At 37.5% G+C, this 21,499-nt stretch overlaps 1 protein-coding gene across 1 annotated transcript in view; it reads left to right on the top strand.

The window, feature by feature from the left end:
- VAV3 (vav guanine nucleotide exchange factor 3) overlaps positions 1–21,499 on the top strand; it is a 216,342-nt gene that overhangs the window by 121,020 nt on the left and 73,823 nt on the right. The gene's annotated exons all lie outside the window — the stretch shown is intronic.

Genomic DNA, 21,499 nt, shown 5'->3' with positions numbered 1-21,499 from the left:
TTTGCTTAGTGACTGTTTGAAGTTATGAGGGCACTGAAAAAAGTGACTTATGACCATTTTTCACACTTATGACTGTTGCAGCATCCCCAGGGTAGTGTGATTTACATTCGGATGCTTGGCAACTGATTCATACTTATGACAGTCACAGTGTCCCAGGATCATGTGATCACCTTTTGCAACTTTTTGACAAGAGAAGTCAATGGCTTGGGGGGGAGCTCATCACTCAGGTTGCAGGGTGCCTGTGAGGGGGGAATCCATGGGTCTATAGTGGAGGGGGGTGGGACTGGGGTGGGTGCCCTCCCTCTCTCCCATTGTCCCTTCTTTCTTTCTTTCCTTTCTTCCCTCCTTCTTTGTCCCTTCCTACTTCCCTCCCTCCCTTCCATTGTCCCTTCCTCCCTCAGGTTGCAGGATGCATGTGGGGGGGAAATCCATGGGTCTCTGGTGGAGGGGGGTAGGACTGGGGTGGATGGACTCCTTCCCTCCCTATCTCCCATAGTCCCTTCCTTCCTTCTTTCCTTCCTTCCTTCCCTCCCTTTTTGTCCCTTTCTTTTGCAAGTAGGAAATCTTGCACAGGAATTGCAGCCGGGGATTTCTCTCTCTCTCTCTCTCTCTCTCTCTCTCTCTCTCTCTCTCTCTCTCTCTCTCTCTCTCTCTCTCTCTCTCTCTCTCTCTCCCTCCCTCCCTCCCTCCCTCCCTCCCTCCCTCCTTCTCTCTCTCTCCCTCCCTCCCTCCCTCCTTCTCTCTCTGTCTCTCTCTCTGTCTCTCTCTCTCTCTGTCTCTCTCACACACACACACACTCTTTCCCTGGCTTGCCCCGCATCTGGGCTTTCCTCATTTCTTCCTCCCTCCCTCCCTCCCTCCCTCCCTTTCTTTCTTTCTTTCTTTCTTTCTTTCTTTCTTTCTTTCTTTCTTTCTTTCTTTCTTTCTTTCTTTCTTTCTTTCTTCCTCTTTGTTCCTTCCTTTTTCCTGCCAGGAGCTCTATGTGGACTGGAGCCCGTCGTTAGAGGTCGGGGCCACCTGTACCGAGTCTCCAGCTGATTGGGTGCCCTGGATGCAGCCTCCCGGGTGCATAGCTTTGCAAAGAGCTCCCGGCGGGTTGGCGCGATGCTGTGCACCTAGGAAGGCGACGCCGCGTACCACCAGCCAGGTGCTCGCGTACCACCAGTGGTACGCGTACCACCAGTTGAAAAGCCCTGGGTTAGATAACTGAAAGAGACTATGATGTCTAAGCAGCCTAGAGATAGTTTAAGTTACAATGGTGCTTGACATCCGGTCCTCAAAATTCCAGCTATTGTAGTGCTATTTGCTATTAACAAATTTCAGGAATTGATAACAAACTTGTACTTATGATTGATTGCAGCATCCTATGGTAACATGGTCTCCATTGCTCACTTTCTCTGCTGGCTTCCCTCAAGTAAAGACAATGGGGAAGCCAGCTGGGAAGGTACCAAGTTGCTTGGTTAAGTCTCTCCTCCCTCAGCCTTTCTTTGCTCACATGCATTATGATTCCTTAACCCTTTTACTTGGTCACACCCGCCAGTGCCCTCTTTCTCTGACCTTTCTGTGCTTGCATGCACCCACCCAATGCCCTTTTCCCTCAGCCTCCCTGCACATCCACATAGGCATGCATGTACCTCATAATAGGTCTGTGACAACTCACCGTAGCCAACTTGCCTTGGCCACTCATCATGGGATAACACGCCATGGCCAAGTCGCTGTAGGACAACTTGCCACGGGACAAGAGTTACACTAATATCGAGGAAATAGTGGAATAGAATAATTAAAGAAAGGATGCTAAAGGAAGGACAAAATGAACTGTGAATGGCAAGAGGTAAAATATTTTTAAAATTATTTTAAATAATTAAACTGAATTGTTGAATTGCCCCGCAGTGAGTTGTCTGTGGTGATTTGGCTGCAACGAGTTGTCCCATTCTGCCTCATAACTGCTTTCCTCATTGTCCCTCATTGTGCACATGCATGCATCCTGCTCCTTCTTTCTCTGACTTCCCTGTGTTTTCATACATGCATGCACACACTCTTCACCCTCTTTCCCTGGCCTTCCTGAGTCCACACCATATTACAACACCCCCCCCCATACACCCAACTGGCATGTGGCCTGTGCCAGCCCCCCCCCCCAACCCACCCATATTCCTTACCTGGAACTTCTTTTCCTTCCTGCTTAATAACCTGGGGTTATGATGACAACCAGGGTTGCCTAGATTTCTGTCACTAAATGATACAGTCACATGATGTTGCATTTTATGTGCATGTCACTTAATGATGGCAGTCCTGGTCCCAACTGTCATTGTAAGTTCAGGACTAATTGCATTACAGTGGTCTTCAAAATTGAGATACTAAGGAACCCTTGTCAATGTGAAAAATTGTTGTGGAACCCCTTAATAAGTTTTATATAATTTTATTTTATTTCAACAAAATGTTGTCATAATACATTTCACACAGTGTAAACAAAAACTATCACATAGGGGCCCTAGGTTTCTGGGGAACCAGTTTGAATACCATGGATATAGTGAACACCATGGTTTCAGATTTTTTTTTCTTCAGTGGACAAAATTGTTGAAATTTCTGAATCAATTCAGAAAAACCAATAGCAACTAAATCAATTTGGAGATTCAGTTGAATCACATTCATATTGAATCTTCAGACTGAATGTCCAGTGATCTATTTTGAACCGGAAAACTTTCTGGGAAAATTCCCTATGCAAAATTGCATATAGTATTTTACATCGATTAGTTAATAGTTTAGTGTTTTAATGCACATTACCATATGCTAACTATCTGCATTATTAGTGATGTAGGAGCAGGGCTTTTTTTCTCATAGAACGCTCAGAATGGAGTTCCGGCACCTTTTTTGGATGGAACCTTGTAGGGTAGGCAAGGCAGGTTATATGACATTTGTGAGTTCCGGCACCTTTTTCTTTTACAAAAAAAGCACTGTGTAGGCGTGACAATTTTCTGCAAAAAAAAACCAGAGCACTGAAAATTTTTTTAAAAAATTCCACTGCTTATCATTAGTTATGTCAGATTTGTGCTGAGTCTCCATACCTGTCTGTTTCTTGTGTAGTCTCCTAACCCCACTTAGTGTCTCCCAATTTTGCTTGTGATATAATGCAAAAGTGTTGTTTCTGATTTCACTAGAATTTCTTTTTCAAAAGCTAGTACTTTACTGTGTGTTCTAAAAGGAGACAGTGAGAATTTGATTATTTCCACTAGGAGCTTTATACCTCCTGCAGCTCATATGACCCAGCAAATGCATTGTATACATTAGAGAGAATGAACTGTGCATGCTTTGAGTGACTTACTTAGCAACTGCTGCTGTTTTGATGATAACGTCAATGCTTTTAAAGCCTTCTATTTGTCTGCTTTCCTCCACATAAGCTGTACTTAGGCAACTGTTGCATTGGGCATCAGCCATAAGCAACATCACTCATAACCATCCTTCAGCAGAGTTGATTTATAGTTGTTGAATAGCATAACTGAATAGGACCAAGGAATTTGGTGGCTTAAAAGCTTAATGTTCTTGTCTTCTATGTTTTTGACTTAGATTCAAAACTTAACATTGGATTAGTATTGTTAGTCAATGGATGTCTTCTCCACACCGCATCATGACTGGACACTTTTCTTCATAACTATCATCAAGGACATGGAGACATATGAATCTAGAGCAATCTACAGCCCAATTTGTTAGATCACTAAGGGTCATTTTACAAATTATGTAGTAACCAATTTTGACTTCCTAAGGTATATCTTTGCTCAGAAACTGAAGCTGGTTAGTACACCCCAAATGGAAATACTTTACATATACATGCTTGTTGCAATCATACCTACCTTCTTTATTTTTTGAAATTTAACAGTCACTAACTGTCAGAATGCTTAAATTAAAGATGTCCTACTTTCTTTCCATACAATCAACACTTTTCAATATTACGTTATGATTTCACCTTCCCTTAAAAGGAAAAGGAACTTTGGTCACATTTTGTCCAAATTGGGAATATATGAGATGGAAGGCAAGTGGAAAAGTTGAATTTTTGCAAACTCCTCCAAACTATCTCCTGAAAACGTTATTTTTCCATTAATTTAAGTAGCACCTTTTCTGACTAATAAATTTTATTAGCAGGTTTTTAATAATAGTTGTTAGTTGGAAAAGCTGATACAAGACTCCAAATTGTGAGATTGGGTTTCATTTTCCCACATATCTCTATGAACATTTGTACTAAGATTTTTGAAGTGTGTGGCTAGCAAAGGTTGACTTTCAGAGTTGTCCGGTATAATTAGTACCCTTATTTTAGCATCCACATTTTGATTTGCTAACACCAAATTGAGTGAGCTACTTAAGGGTAGAAAAACCTTCTTATTTTCCAGTAGAAGGTGATGCCTATTGCCTCTCTGATCTTATGCTCATCGCTTTTTTTTAATTAACTGATATGTTGCTCTTAAGAAATCTTCAGATATTATCTGAAAAATACATATACATAGCATGCTGGAATATTTGATTTCTGACATACCAAACACTGAATTATTAAATTAAAGCTGCTTGGTATGAAGCTGTGGGTTCTAGTCCTGCTTTAGGCACAAAGCTATTGGGTAACCTTGGGCCAGTTATTTTCTCTCAGCCCTAGAAAGGAGGCAGTTGCAAACCGCTTCTGAAAAACCTTGCCAAGAAAACTGCAGGGACTTGTCCAGGAAGTCTTTGAGAATTAGACATGGTTGAATGAAAGCAAATAAACATTTTTGAGAGGGAAATCAATAGGTAAATGCATATGATATGATGGGGTTAACAGGGCATTAATTGGATGTTATTCTTTGCACTTTCCTACTGGATAAGTAGAAGAATTGACTGATCATTTTGAAGTCCATAACAGAAAAAGACAGCAGGTCAGCTTCAAATTGTTTTTGAAGGATTGGATGGACATCGTGGTGCAGAAAGACCCACAATTTCAGTATTTGACAGATAGATCCTGTGATTTGACTTAAGCATCATGAACACATACAATTCTCTGTCCAGGTACTCTTAAAGCTTATGTTGTCCAGACATTCTGGGCAGATACCCATCTGTTAATCAGAGGAAACCACTGTCTTCTTGCTGCTTATGTTTTAACCTCCTGGAGTCTGTTTTGATTAGCGTGTCACCAAAGCCTAAAATTAGGCTTCTCTATTTAAATCCAGGTTAATCCAGCCATGCTAGCACTCACATGTTAATATGGTCGCCATGTTTGTTTTCTAAAAGATTTTAATATACTGCTAAACTAAGTTTAATTGATTAGCTTGGAACAAAATTTATTAAACAAAAGAACTCTAAGGAAGAGGTCAACACCAGTACGTTTCCTACTTCCTAGTAGATCAGAAGATCACTACCGCCCTTAATGCAGCCAAATGTTGCCTTGCTGCTATAAGAATAAGGCATGAAGGCAGCAAATACCATCTAATAAAAGTACGTTTCTTTGGCATCTTCAACATTTTATCTATGGCCTCATTTTCTTTTTATCTTTTAATTGTTCTTTTTATGATTTATGGAGAATTGTGTGCATGTGTGTGTGTGTGCGCGCACACACACATACACTTTTATGTGGTCTAAGACTATTAAAATCTACAACTTGCAAAGCCATTGTTTCCTAAAGTGGGATGAAAACACAATTATTTAACAATAGGTTGAAAACAACTTTGATACAGTTTGTGGTGGATGGCGTGAATGAAAAATGGTGCCTTCATAACTCTTTCTTATTATGGTTGCTATTTAGTTACATCAATGCATCATTGCGAACTTTCTTTTCCATAGGAAAAATGAGGTCAAGGCATAATCATTTTCTTGACTGAAACAATACACTACACATCTAGAAAGCTAGTAAGATTAAATTCTTTAATCTCTGAAAGTATAGCTGTGAAATAAGCAAAGTCTTAGCAAAGTCATAGAAGTAAATTCTGTTCACTTGATCAAAAACATAATTTACTTGAGATACAGTTAATTTAATTAGGTAATAAGCCTTTCTCTTAGATGCTCTTTGATGTGACAGATCTCAGATATACAAGTATTAACATAATGGAGAATAGATTGATTGATTGATTCATTAAGCGCTGTTTTCTGAAAAATATTTCTGACCCATTGAGACAAAGTCTAAAATATAAATAAATAAAAAGAAATAAAAAGCAAAGGAAATAATTTGCTTTATGAAATTGTTGAGAGAATAATTTTCATTATTTCTTCTATAACACATACTGTATATATTGGTTTATTATTTGTTTTGATAATGATCATGAAAATACTCTTCATTATATTCATGTGGTTTTCTTGGGAAACCAGAAGGCTGCCAGGCTTTAAAAATAATCCTTTCCCTTGATTATTCACAGATTAAAATACCTTTATATTAAAGATCTGTGAGGAATATTTCTGTTCCTTAAGAAACTTCATTAAGTATAGAGCTGTCTTTGTAAGGCCTTAATTAAACCAAATTAATCAGAGAGCTGATAATTTACAGTGTTAAAGCCTTCTTATGTTATACTTGCTTTGTAATAGTTGGTGAAATATCTCATTACTCCCTGAGTTTATAGGGCTTTTATCATATACATCTTCCTGGATATGAGCAATATTTTTGCATTGATCCCTTTCCTTTAGAGTAGAAGTCTGCAGACCAGTTTTCAAGAGGACTGTGAACTGGAATGAAAAACAAATCACATTTTTAATTTCACTAACCTCTAACTGAAATGTATTTGTGTGTGTGTGTGTGTGTGTGTGTGTGTGTGTGTGTAATATTTGTCAAGTCATTTGAATATGCCTTGCTAATTAACTCTTTCTTTCCTGTTTGGCCTAACTCAAGGCTATCCACAGGATATAGTCACAACTTATGACAGCTCATTATTTGTGTAAATTATTCAAATTGCTAATAAAGAATTTTTTTATGGAGGCTGAAATGATCATTTCGAACTTCTTATGTTCTCATCAGTCAGTCATACCCTTTTTATCTGAGATTCGAACCTGGGCTGATTATATATTAGGCAGTTGCTTTAACTTCCTGAGCCACAGGTTCTTTCTCTATTAGCTAGGAAGCAAGGGAGATATATGTGTTAAATATTTGTCAAGTCATATGAATATGACTTGACAAATATATAATCAGCCCAGGTTTGAAATCTTATTTCCTGTTTCAGCCTAACCCAAGGCCATCCACAGACAGTTAGCTTTGTTAGCAATCCAAAAAAATTTACACAAATATGAGCTGTCACTTCTGTGACCACTGCCTGTGGATGGACTTGGGTTAGGCTGAAACAGGAAATAAGATTTGTCCCATGTTTGGGGCCTACCCCCCCATTTGGGTGTTCCCTAGTCAGCTCAGTGGGTTAGGACGCTGAGCTTGTTGATCAGAAGGTCGGCAGTTTGGCGGGTTGAATCCCGAGTGCCGCATAACAGAGTGAGCGCCTGTTACTCGTCCCAGCTTCTGCCAACCTAGCAGTTCGAAAGCACATAAAAATGCAAGTAGAAAAATAGGGACCACTATGGTGGGAAGGTAACAGCGTTCTGTGTGCCTTTGGCGTCTAGTCATGCCGGCCACATGACCATGGAGATGTCCTCGGACAAACGCTGGCTCTTCGGCTTTGAAACGGAGGTGAGCACCTGCCCCTAGAGTTGGAAACGACTAGCACGCATGTGCAGGGGAACCTTTACCTTTACCTTTATATATATATACAGTATATATAGAAATTTATTTGAGCCTACTACAAACAATACCATTTCCTTCATTTTCAGAATACCTAGAAAATAAAATATTTAGAAAATATTTGTTTAATTGCTTTTTAATTGAAACAAAACATTTTTTTAAAAAGGAAAGAAACAAAGAATCACACACACACACACACACACACACACACACACGTGGACATATGTAAAATACACTTTCATATACTTTTTATTCTTCAAGAGAAATATGAATAAGCATGCAGTGTTTATCCAGAAAAAGGTTTGAACAAATGAAGGTATTTTAATAAAAAATAAATAAATAGTCAAGCTAAGAAATGGTTTGTAAATTTCAATAATTAATTTAGACCTTATTTGGTTGGATGGTCAATTTAGTGATTGAAATGCTCATATTCTTGTAGGGAATATTTCTGGCATCTTTTTTTTCTTTTAACAACCTTGTAAATTCCTTGTATCAGGGTGGTGTCGGGGTGGGGGCTGAATGGAGCTGAATATTGATTGGCTGGATGCCCTTCCTGACATCTGGAGCTCACCGCAGATATTTTGTCTTTGTGCCCTGACAGAGAAATATCTATTGCTACCTAGGATCAAACTCACAGCCTTCTGATTGTGAGATGAGAGCTCCATGCCATTCCTATATCTGACATTCTTAATTCTGTAAAATTAATAAAGTCTTTATTTATTTAGGAGGATGTGAAAGCTTATAGTAATTTATTTCTGAAAGAATAAAACCATATTCTTTTCATACTAGGGCAGTTGACATCTTCCCTATTTATTTTGGACCGAAAGGTATGGAGAAGGAAATATGAATTTCTTAAATTTCCTTCATAATAACTTCTCCATCAATCAAAGTGCCAAAGGATTCTGGAAAATGGAATCTGAGCGCATGAGAAAATCTGGACTGTTCCATTACATTTTATCATTAATAATAAAAAAACTGACTGCAGGTTCATATTGTGAAAATTCCTAAGTGGAGGGAATTATACAGTCATATCGAGACTGATTAGATGTTTTGTGAAAGACAATTTTCTCAGATCTGCCCCAGCTGGGCCCTCAGGAAAGTAAGATTCTTGAATCCATTGAGATGAATCAAAAGAACTTTTACTGAGAAAAACTGAATGCAGTAAAGTCAGGTGGAATCTGAAGGTCTCATGCAAAGCATAAAGCAATTATTTTGGTTTCCCAATCCCAACCCCCATTGACCAGTCCATCGGCAGCCAATGTGATGCTGAGAAGATGTTTTGAGAACATTGATCTGCACAGCAGCCTTGGAACCTGACAAAAACTGGCTGGGAAGGTGTCTGTCCCATCTCCAAAGACAGTCCCCCCTCCCTTATTCTCAAACAAACAGCAGAAGCAAAAAATCCCAAGCATGCCATCCCCCTCCCCCTCAGCACAATGGCAGGACACCAGAATACAAATGGTGGACCTGACATGCATTTTCTATCAACTGCTTAACTTACATGCTACATAATATCTTTTTAGGCTAGTATTTCATTTTATTTCGAGTTTAGCTAGGTTTGTTTAAAAGTACATAGTGGAAAATGCCCATATTTACATATTTTATTATTGACCATTTAGAGGGAAAGTATTTTACCTCTGTAAATCTATATTATTTTAATTTCTGGGAGTGTATTAGGTTGAAATTTCTCAGCATATACAGTAGATAGGAGGAGGTAAGTTATTAATTAAGTGCCTTGGGAAAGCTGTTCTTCAAGATGAAGTGTTTGTAATGAGTTTAAGCAATAATTCTACTATGGCCTTGACATCGGAAGGTGAAAGTAAGCATTGTATTTAATTGCTGAAGTTTGGCCAGTATTGAATATTAACTGGTGGAGTATAATTTAGAGGGAAAGGGGTCATATGTGATGGGTTGTGCGTGGACCTGTAGTTTCATCAATAGAAGCAAAGGAATTTATTTAGGATAGACAACTTGTGGATATACACAAAAAATGCCCTTTAAATGTAGTCTTAACCAATTAACGCTTCTGGAAATAGGGAAGATTCCATATTATTGGAAATGTACAGTAAATCTCAGAACAAGTCTCACCAGAACAACTATGGGGACCACATCATATACAGAAAGTCTCTTAGAGTCATGTGGTAGAAAAAAAATCACTTTAATGCAACAAGTGATTACAAAGAACTAGGAGGAAGACAGGGAATTTGTTTATAGGCCCCAAAATTGTATGGATGTAGTTTATAAAACTTATATGCAGAATGATAAAGTCTGGCCATTCTGGAAGGGAAAAATGGATGGTAGGTGTTACTTAAAAGTCAAATTCTTAAATGACACAGACATGTCACTTAAGATGATGTTAAAGAAGTTCAAGAACTGGATTGGGAGACGGAGGAAGCTGCAAGAAGATTAAATGATGAATTTAGAAGGCTTCACTTTCAAATTCATCTTTGTTTGATTTCTCTTAGGAATCTTTTGACTTCAGTGTGTCATTCCAATAACAGGCTTTAATAGGGTCTGTTCTTAAATTTTTATGCTTAAGAAATCAGGCCCATGATTATTTATACATAACTGGTGGCTTAGCGTATTGTGTATGATATAAAAGTCTTGTATTTAGATTCTTGTTAGTATTAGAGCCAAAGGCATTCACATAGCATGCAATGTTTATGTTGAAAGACTTATTTCCATTTTTTTGTTTAGCATTTTTTAAAATAGAAAAACTAGCATAGCAAGAAAGTATATGTCAGAAAGGATTTGAACATTTTATTTATTTATTATTTTACTTTTAGGATTTCGACCTTTATGAGAAAAGATTTTAATGTCATTCTTCCTCCAAAGAATTAAGACCCATTCTGTTGTACTGCACAATCCTTTTCTAATATTTTCTCCTTTGACAGGCTATCAAACAACAACACATTAAGATGATGCATATGAGAATTCTGCATGATGGGGAATATTATAATAAAAAATATAGTGGCTTGCTAATGCAGCCTTTTTGTAATAGCTACAGTGTGGTAGAAGCTTAAATGGGATGGCAAGTTAAACCACGTTCTCCAGAGGTGTCAAGGGGCTGTGCTCCAAATATGAAGAATTAATCAGAGTGGGCAAAGACTCAGATTTTCTGATTGCACAAAAATGCCAGTCAATTTTTTTGCAGGTGCCAAGGAATTAAATGGCTTTTTTTCCATTTTTCAACTTAATCTAGTCCTAAGCTCTTACATTAGCTCAGGTTTTCGTGTTAAGATGTCAGCTCATCCTGTTGATTTCCTTCTATGTAGGAGTATTATTTCCCTTTCCCTATCCAATTATAGTCATTTGCATATTTATTGATTTACTGCTTGCACTATCCCCAGGGTTCGGGGCAAATAAGTAGCATTTATGCATGACAGACAAAATCCAGACTCCTGCACTACCCAAAGGCAAACAGTTCATTCTGAATGCTGTCAGGCAGCAATATAATGAAGATAGCATGAATGACTGACAGGATCTCTCCCAGGCCAGGATATTTAGAAGCAGCAGGAGAAGCAGCCTTCTGTCCTGTACTTTCCTGTATTATTTTGAGGAACTATTGAACAATATTCCAACCAACTTAATTGGCTCTGACTGATAAAGTTCTGGTAGAAAAAAATGAAAGAAAAATACCAGTACATTGTACCTCAGAGGGTTAAGTTTTGTTCAGTGTGTATGGTTGAGAAGACAATGTCATGCAACTAATTATCCATGAGGAAGAATATTTTCAAAATGCAGCAAGCCAGTACAGTGCATATTTTGAATGATTTTGATTGTATGGCGGTATACTGCATATCTCTCCAATTTGGTGGGAGATTGATTATTATTATTATGGTTCATCACACAGTCAGCCAGATGTTCAGACTGGGTTTGGCATTTTTGTCTACTTATCTGGTCCTTTCCAAGGACCTGAAACAGGCAGGTCTGGATGTTTGATGGTGTTACTGATATCATCACAGGATGGAATATGTTTTGAGTAAAGCCGCCTTTTGCAATTGACTGATGGCCAATTTGTCAATGCCAATGGTGTTCAAATGGTGCTCCAGTTGTTTGAGGGTTGCACCCAAGGCCCCTATTACTATTGATATTTGTCCTATTATTAAATTTTATTTGCTACTTATCTCACCATGGGGCTACTCTAGGTTGCTTACAATAATAAAAAGGAAGAAAAATGAAAGGCATATGAACAGAACAGAAGTAAAATAATAGAACAATAATATAAACAATGAGAAAGCAACACAACGAGAATAAATTTTATCAATATGATAACCAAAAAGGTGGATGGGCAGAGAGCAAGGAGGGAGGGGAGATGGAATCTGCCACTAATCTAGCAGCCACCTCCACCTTTTGCCTTGGAAGATTATTCTAGATTAGAAAGCTGTGAGGACCTGCTTCAAGCCCACATCTTAAGAAAGCAGAACTCTTGGAAACAATTTCTTCCAAGCAGGAACTGTTATTAAGAGTAAGGAGATAGCAGGCATAATAGACAGAATCTGAGATTTCCCACGCAATGCAGTAGATTATAGTGTCCCCAAGCAGGACCCCCCCCCCATAGATCGACCCTCCCTTGTGGGATAGCCAATCCCTAACTGTTAAATCCGTTGTGGGAACCGAAGAGATAATATTGGCCCGGCTCCAGCTCACGTGAGGGTCAGCGGCTTCTTCACACCTTTCTCTGGGAGCATAGACAAAATCCAGGCATTGAGGTTAGACTCCTATCCCCTCTGTTGTTCTATCGGCTCCTTTGTTCTTAACTGACAGTTTAAAAGATAAAGTTCAGAGAGAGAGAGAATGCAGGAAACAGGATACAGACCCAATAAACAAAGTAAGGGATTACATTGTAGCCAGGGGAGGAAATGAAAGCAATGCCCTGCAGGCACATCCCCCCCCCACTTAAAAGCATGGCAAAACCCAGGAGAGGTGGAATGAAATAGAAATGAAATGAAATAAAATAAAATAGGAATGGGTTTTGACAAAAACATAGAATAATACGGACATGTATTTAGATTTGTAAACTTTACATGGCTACGCATTTCACATAAAGTGACTCTTTATTCAAGGATGCTTGCATAAAAGTAGGCTTTGGTTGTGATATATTGACCAAAGTGTATCAAAACATATTCTTACTATTGGCAGGAAATTCTGCCTATAGCAAGGGAATAACTAAGAAATAACCTAGTTTACACTTTTACTAGTTTATTAAAAAAAGTATTATGTCAGTGTGTTAATTGATGGCAAATACATTGGGTGGTAGAAGTCAGTATCTGGTGATGACCATGGAATTGTGAGCTTGGAGTATAAGTGGGTTTAAATAGTAGCTTGCATAAAATAACAAAAAAATACTAATCTCTTTTCATTCTGTGAAACATAGATAAATGGGAAGAATGTTAAAAATTTGAATGGAAGTGACCTAATCTTGTAGGGCATAATTGAGAGCAAGAAGTAGATTCCGTAGTAGATTACAACTATAGCTTATTGATAAAGGCTATAATGACAGAATTTTACAAGTGTTATTGCATTTTCCTTTCCCTCCCTCTTAAATCTCAGGGAATAAAAAAGAGCCAGACTCTTTCTAACTCTTTCCTTTCATCCTGGGGTCAAAACATATTTATATACTGTTTTTGTTAACAGTTTCTGATAATTTTTCCAAGGTCATCTCTATGGCTTCCTCCCTGAAAATTTGCAGGAAAATAAAGACACAGATATAGATTTGGAATGAAAATAAAAAATCTACATCAGAAATAATGGACTGATGTCATTTAGATTGTCTGTGTAGGTATATATGAAAGTAAGAAACTATAGGTTGGTGAGTTTATAATTTTATTTGCATATTTCTATAGCAAAGGAATTAATATAAATCTAAAAGCCCAATTGATTTGATTGTTTATAATAAAAAATTTAGAGAATTAATATAGGATATAACAATAAGGAGATGTTGTGAATGAGGGAAAGTCCATTTTTAGATGGTGTCAAGGATGGATTTTGAGAAAAATGGACATGGGATTAAAATGAAAGAGTGATATTAAAGAGAATGGAAGTAGAATTCACCAGGAAGTCCTATATGACAAGACAGATTGATCTCACAAGTAAAATGATTGAAAGTGGATGTAAATAAAAGGATGTGGCCTCTACTTGAACAGAATAAAAATAAATATGTTGTAAAATGCCACAGGACTGTATGGATTTAAGCTGAAAGAAAATATAAATGAACCGAAAGGCCGCGGATAAGAAAAAATATATACAAAAGAATGGTTGTTGCAAACATGATGAGAGAACTATATTGTATAATGGATGTAGGGAGAAAAAATAATTGGAAAGAATGTAATCAAAGAGAGGAAAGACATTTATGAAAGCAGAGAAAATGCAGAGCAATTTGGTTGAAAACAAAAAATAATCTTAGAAATAATAGAGAAGGCTAGACCAGAGGCCTCCAACAGAGTAAATGCAATTAAGAATAAGAGTAATTTGGGATAAAACTGAAATGAGAGAATGCTGGGAAGAATACTGAATTTCAGAGACCTCTAAATGATGGTGAAAATTTAATGGGAGGATTTTAAAATAATATCATGAATATATAGTACAAGATAAAAATGATATAAATAAATAAATAAATGTGGAAAATACTGAAAAATCATAAGGCTGCAAATATAGATGGTGTCCTAGGAAAAGTGATAAAATATATACATGATTTATGCAGTGGCTGTGAGATTCAAGTGAGGCTTTAAGCCAGGTAGGAAGTTTCCAGAATTGATTTTTTTTCCTTTTCAGCAAATCATTGAGAAATAATATAAATATGAAAAAGTAATTTTATTGTACATTTGTTGATTTAAAGAAAATATAAGGAAAAATCTAGGGATCTAGGTGTCCTAGTGGACCACCACTTAAGTATGAGCTGACAGTGTGCTGCAGCTGTCAAAAAAGCCAGTGCAGTCCTAGGCTGAGTCAACAGAGGGATAGCATCAAGACAATAGGAAGTGACAGTAATGCTTTACACCACACAGGTGAGATCACACTTGGAATATTGCTTCCAGTTCTGGTCAGCACAATAGAAAAAGGATGTTGAGATCCTGGAAAGTGTGTAGAGAAGAGCAACAAAGATGATAAAGGCATTGGAGGCTAAACTATATGCTGAACGGCTGAGGGATGGAGGGAGGTATGTCTAGTCTATCAAAGAGAAGGATTCAGGGGACATGATGGCTGTCTTGAGGGGCTATGTCAAGAGTTATTTACCTTTTCACCTAGATTTTCTCTTTTGCTCATATCTTGACATTGGAATGCAAAGGTGGGAGGGATGATGTCTAGGCCAGAGGTCCCCAACCAGGAACCGGTTCCGTGGAGAGAGGTTTTTCCGCACACTGGAGGGGGCATGATTTTGTGTGCTGCCTGCATCCCGCAAATGGGGCTTTGTTTGTTTGTGCAGACCAGTTGCTGGCATGCTGCATCCTGGTACTGGTTCATGGACCAGGGGTTGAGGACCCCTGGTCTAAGCCACTGAGAGACAAGGCCACTGATGCAGCTGCTCAAAGGAAAAATGGACAGTTTCCATAACAAGAAAAAATGTTACTATTGGACAATGTGAATACCCGGTGGGTGGAGATGAGGGACTCTATCATTTAACTAAACAAGCATTTGAGCAGCAAAACCAGAGCTGGTTTCACTTTCTTCTTTGCCAATGTAAATTTTCAGTAAAGTATTATACTCTTGGTAAAATCATGTCCCAGGAGTTTCTTTTTCTGGAAATGCTAACTGGACAATTGAACAGGCTGCCACAAAGAAGAAGGGACTGACTTATTCTCTAGAACACCAGAGGACAGTACAAGAAGTAATGGGTGGAAGCTTGTTAAAGAAGATTCAACCTAGAAATATTGTTCAAGTATTCTTGAAAACCTCACTGGAGACGAAGTCTTTTCCAGCTTCATGATTCCGTATGATAACAGAAATAGGCTTCAGTTATGGAAAGTTTTGTATAAATAAGTGGTTGAAAAGTTGGATGTTGAATGTGAGATATGATGTAAAAAAAGCATGCACAAAAACAAATGTTCTCTCTCTCTCCCTTCTTTCCTCCTCCCCCGTGTGTGTGTGTGTATGTGTGTGTGTGTGTGTGTGTGTGTGAGAGAGAGAGAGAGAGAATGTGTGTATGCACACTAGCAAACAGCATGGTGTAAAACAACCATGTGTGATGTTTACTTGGTTGTTTTATGAGTGTTTAAGGGACCAAGCTGGAGACTGGAAGACTTTGAATTCTAGTTCCATCTTGGGCATGAACACACCTGGATCACTTTGGACTATTAACTCTTTCTCAGCTCTAGGAGGGAAATTCCAAAATCTTGCCAAGAGGATTTCAGAGAGTAGTCCAGGCTATCACCAGGTGTCAACAGAGACTTGAAGTTGCTTGTGTGTGTGTGTATGTGTATGTGCGTGTACACATCCACTCACGCATCCAAAGTTGTTTAATGTATTTATGGAAAAATATATAAAGGCTACCTGTATGTATTATTGTATGACACCTGCTAGAGGTGTTGTGCTGTTGTTTTAGATAAAGAGACAATTAAATGTTACGGAAGAGATTGTGGTCAATCTGATTTAATTTACCTATAGCATTACATTCCATGTGAAATGATTGGATATCAGTGACACAGTTACAGAAAACGCTGAACATGTGCAGTCCTAAGTTACCAAGTGATAAAAATATATTTCTAATTGGCTCTTGTCAGTTCTCTTCTTTTCTAATTCCTTCTTGGAATACAAATAAGTTTGCATTCCAAGAACAAAAATCGCTTAAATATTAACAATGTTGACTTAACAAATACAAACATAATGTTATAATTTTAATTGTTTATGAAAAAGGAACCATTGAAGCAATACAATTCCTTCTCCATAGGAAATATGTGAATATATTTATGATTTGCCACATCCTGTTTCATATCACATTATTTCAGTCTTATAAGAAGTGACATATAATTTTACTATATAAACCCCTGTGACACAGTGCATAATGTCTGGTCAAGTAGTGAAATGAGAAAAAGAGTTTTTAAAGCTACGGTTTATGCCACATTATATTGTCATATGAGAATTCGCCTTCTTTCCTTTATAGCAAAACAGGACTGGTACATTTTGTTATCTACCTAGCATTACTGCTTTTTCTTTTTGACATATTTAAAGTCCATTTCTGGTGCTCACAGGATAGCAATATAAAATGTAACAGTATCAATACTCACTGCAGAAGATTCCTCAAAATATTGAATAATAGGTGAGCTGTAGAGGAATGTTTCTTAAACATTTTGCTCACCCCTTTCCACTTTTAAAAATATGGGCCCACAAAAAAACGTTTATTTGTATGGTTTTTATCAACATATACTGTATTAAAAATTAAAATTTATACATTTGTAGAGGGGAGGACACAATGGTTCATTCTCATCAGGTGAATGGAAATAGGAGCATTTGCAATAAAGGTCTCACTATTAGATTCAGTTAGCAAAAATAAAAGGCGATCAAACCGGTCAGTCCTAGAGGAGATCAATCCTGACTGCTCTTTAGAAGGCCAGATCCTGAAGCTAAAACTCAAGTACTTTGGCCACCTAATGAGAAGGAAGGACTCACTGGAGAAGAGCCTAATGCTGGGAAAGATCGAGGGCAAGAGAAGAAGGGGACGACAGAGAATGAGGTGGCTGGATGGAGTCACTGAAGCAGTAGGCGTGAGCTTAAATGGACTCCAGAAGATGGTAGAGGACAGGAAGGCCTGGAGGAATGTTGTCCATAGGGTCGCGATGGGTCGGACACGACTTCGCAGCTAACAACAACAAGCAAAAATATAGTTTTCTTAATAAAAAAAATGGTAAACAGCAGACATAAAACAAGTTAACTGACAAAAACCAAACCAAAAAATAGGAATGGTGTGATGGGGGGGGGGAGACAGACAGAGAGATAGACAAGAAGTGAAAGGGCAGTAGAATTAATAATAATAACCTACTGTACATTACAACACTCAATTAAAAAGGCTATCTTTCAGACTTCTGGTTTTTTGCTCCACACCCCATGGCTGGTTTTGCCCTGCCTGGGACCCTAAATGGGTCTAAGACTCCAGATGGAGTACTACATGTCTAAAAATTTGTTTGAATATGGTTAAAAGAATAGTCAAATTTTGGAGATGAAAGCGTTTTATAGTAAGAGAGATGTGACTTATACTGTAAGTAGTGTATTTTTTTCTATGATATGGGAAATGTAAAAATATTGGGATGATTTAAATGTATGAAATATTTTGAATATTTAAATGTAATAAATTTTGAGAAAACTATAACTGACAAGAAATGTTTTGAATAGTGAGGGGAAACGAAGTTTAAATAAGAGCTATGAAAACAGGACTTATAGCGATTTACATAAGATGATTTTTTGCAAATGCAAATGTAAAATAAGCTGATTAGAAAAGGCATTACATACTGATGTTATCGTTAAATATTAGAAAAATGTTTATATTGAACTTCATATGTATTGATAGTATTAAGAGCTATATTTGCTCAATGTTCGTAAAAGGAGAATAGTATTGGAAGAAGAGAAGATCAAGGAAAGGTATTTCTAGTTAGTATGTTGATTATGAAAGCATTGAAATTAACTATTATTGACTGTTGTTAAATATATGAATCCAGACAACACATTGTTTCCTAAGCATTAAAGACTGTTTTTGTAAAAAAAAAATCAATAAAATATATTAAAAATAAAAATAAAAATGCTAACTTTCCGGAGCCACTGGCAACAATACTGTGGGTAATTAGCATGGGCAGTTCCTTTTTGTGTACATAACAACAGTAGAACAGAGAGGGAAATAATACTCAAGGTGATCTCTGCTCTATTGCATGAAAGGAAATATTTAGTTCAGGGGTGTCAAACTCAATAGGGCCGCATCAGCATTGCGGTTGCCCTCAGGGGGCCGGGTGGGCATGGCCAGGGTGGGCGTGGCCTACTGGGTGGGCGTGGCCAGCTCTACATTGTTTGCATCAAGGGTGCCTATGGGGGCCTGGGCAGGAGTGGGACAGATATGAGGGTCTCTGGCAGAAGGAGGGTCTCTGGGTCAGGGCCAAGGCAGTGGGGGCCGTTCCCTCACTGTTTCCAGGATAATAATTAATAATAATAATAATAATAATAATAATAATAATAATAATAATAATAATAATAATTTTATTTATATACCGCCCTTCTCCCGAAGGACTCAGGGCGGTGAACAGGGCAAACATATAAAAGTACAAAGATACAAAAGTTAAAAAAAGAATTAAACACAATGCCCAAGCTAAAACAATAAATAGATATATTAAAAACAACAGTAAAATCCCAACCCATGCCCCATCAGGCCAGGCCGGCTTGTTCGAACAAGGATGGCTTTGCGGGCCACATGAAACCACTTCGCGGGCCGGATCTGCCCCCCGGGCCTTGTGTTTGACATGTCTGATTTAGTTGCTACTGATCATGTATCCAGCAAAACTACTGCTGATTATCAGCCCACTGTGCTATCTATAATCTGTTATGCCATTGGAATAGAATAGAATAGAATAGAATAGAATAGAATAGAATAGAATAGAATAGAATAGAATAGAATAGAATAGAATAGAATAGAATAGAATAGAATAGAATAGAATAGAATAGAATAGAATAGAATAGAATAGAATAGAATAGAATAGAACAGAATAGAATAGAATAGAACAGAACAGAACAGAACAGAATAGAATAGAATAGAATAATAACAGAGTTGGAAAGGACCTCAGAGGTCTCCTAGTCCAATCCCCTGCTTGAGCAGGAGACCCTATATCATTTCAGACACATGGTTGTCCAGTCTCTTTTTGAAACTTCTGAAGGCAAGTTATTACACTGCTTAATTGCTTTCATCATTAGGAAATTTCTCCTTAGTTCTAGCTTGCTTCTCTCCTTGGTTAGTTTCTAACCGTTGTTTCTTGTCTTGCCTATTGGTGCTTTGGAAAATAATTTGATCTCCTCGTCTTTGTAGAAGCCCCTCAAATATTGGAACAGTGCTATCATATCTCCCATAGTCCTTATTTTCATTAGACTAGACATACCCAATTCCTGTAAATGTTCTTCATGTGTTTTAGCCTCCAGCCCCCTAATCATTTTTGTTGCTCTTCCTGCTATATCAACATCTTTTTTGCAGTGACCAGAACTGGATGCAGTATTCCAAGTGTGGTCTTACTAAGGCTTTGTAAAGCAGTGCTAGAACTTCATGTGATCTTGATTCTATGCCTCTATTAATGCAGCCCAGGATTGCATTGTATCCCACGTTTCAAATCTGATGCTTTTCAAATGTGTTCAAAAGAGTAGATAGAAATAATAAACATAGTAAAGTCTCTCTTGCCTTTATAATTATCATAAAATGCACAGCCTTTGTGTAAGAGCTTGAGATAAAAATAATTTGCTGCAGATTACTCAGCAGCTTTGCACTTTCTTAATATTTCTGCTCACTTATTAATGTGAAAAGGCAAAATAGAAACTCTAAATGTTCCACATTGTAACACAACCTACATTTTACTGTGATCAGAAATCAATGTTGGAATTATAAATAATTGCACACGGAGGTCACACACATAAGTATAATGTGTTCCATTAGCAACCAATGTGTTCATTTTAAATTGCTTATTTAGACAGGTCTGTTCGTGGATGACAATTTGAGCAAATATAGCTTTTGCTGGAAAATCTATATAGCAGCAAATGATACAATTGATAGAATTCTACCCTGTATTACTGTCATGTTAACCAATAAATATTTGAAAGGCAATCTTGGATTTCTGCAGTTAAAGAGAACAAGGAGCATTTAAAATAGGCACAAATCAGGTATGTCTCTAATAATGTGGGATGTTTTAGAGAGTTATGTAAACAACAAAACCATTTAGGTGTATTATAGACAACAGAATTCAATATGCAGGTCACATGATGGTAAACAATATGAAGAAGACCATTGCAGTCAAGACATTTTTTTACATCTCTAGACATTTCCTTGCTATTATATGATTCTAAGTATGATGGAGGTTTGACTGTATACAGTATATAGTTTCTTATTAATATTGATATAAAAGAAACTTCCCTGAGCTCCAGTAGCATTATTGTTTCTTCCACCTACAGTGAATGAAATTCCTTTCTCTCCTTTTTCAAACTCTCTGTTACAATTTGTTTCTTTTGATAATTGAAGTAACTGTTGCTAGTTATGGTAAACTCTATGCACTGAGCTGCTCTGAAGTTGAAGCATTTATTATAAATGGCTTTGTCGGGGGCGGGGGGGGGAACACCAGTATTTGCAGGGCAGCCCATGGCAGAAAAAGTGCTTTCATTTGGATTAAAACTCACATTTAACCTTAGAAATAGAAGTATATTTGTGTAAGTCCATACCTATGGACTTGAAAGAAATATGTAAGATCTTAATGAAGATATTGTTGAACTAGGCAGTATACTCAAGCTCAGGAATCTGAGAAAGGAGTAGGTGAAGGAGCAGGAACATTCTAGTGAAGATAGGTCATATGGGCAGTTCTGATCAGTGGTGGGATTCAGCCAGTTTGCACCAGTTTGGCAGAACCGGTAGCTAATTTTTTGTTGCCCAGGCCCAGAATGGACTTCCGGAAGTGGCATCCACACAGAGAACCAGTTGTTCATATATTTGAATCCCACCACTGGTTCTGATCCAGATTTCATTTAGGACTCAAATGCTTTCTAAATCTGCTTTGGCTCAGATATGAGAGATAGTCAGTTTAGTTTCAGTTTAAGAACTATAGCATTAAACTACAATCAAACTATATTTTGCTTAAGATGGTATCTTAGCATTTTTTTTGTTGAATTAAG

Source organism: Vipera ursinii (genome assembly GCF_947247035.1).
Source record: "Vipera ursinii genome assembly, chromosome: 3".
In the NCBI taxonomy this organism is placed as follows: domain Eukaryota; kingdom Metazoa; phylum Chordata; class Lepidosauria; order Squamata; family Viperidae; genus Vipera; species Vipera ursinii.
This window is presented reverse-complemented; position numbering and strand designations above follow the sequence as displayed.